This window comes from Callorhinchus milii, unplaced genomic scaffold (genome assembly GCF_018977255.1).
Source record: "Callorhinchus milii isolate IMCB2004 unplaced genomic scaffold, IMCB_Cmil_1.0 Scaffold19, whole genome shotgun sequence".
NCBI classification, from domain to species: domain Eukaryota; kingdom Metazoa; phylum Chordata; class Chondrichthyes; order Chimaeriformes; family Callorhinchidae; genus Callorhinchus; species Callorhinchus milii.
Window position 1 is genome coordinate 5,530,013 of NW_024704760.1, and position 245 is coordinate 5,530,257.

The following is a 245-nucleotide window of genomic DNA, read 5'->3' on the forward strand; positions in this document are numbered from 1 at the left end:
GCATTTTTTTCCAAAAGAAATCAGTTCAGCAGCTTTTTTTTAAACTCACAAGAGGGATGTTGGTGTTATCATTGTGACCCTCTACCACAAGTGCTCCTTTGTGATGATTTGATTGACATGAGACTGACAAGAACAGCTCCCACTTGGGCAGGAACGGCAAATTGAAAATCCTAACAATTAATGAAACTGGCCTAGTTTGAAAGCTGACAAAAGGAGCTTAGCCACTAGAAATCAGAAACTATAGC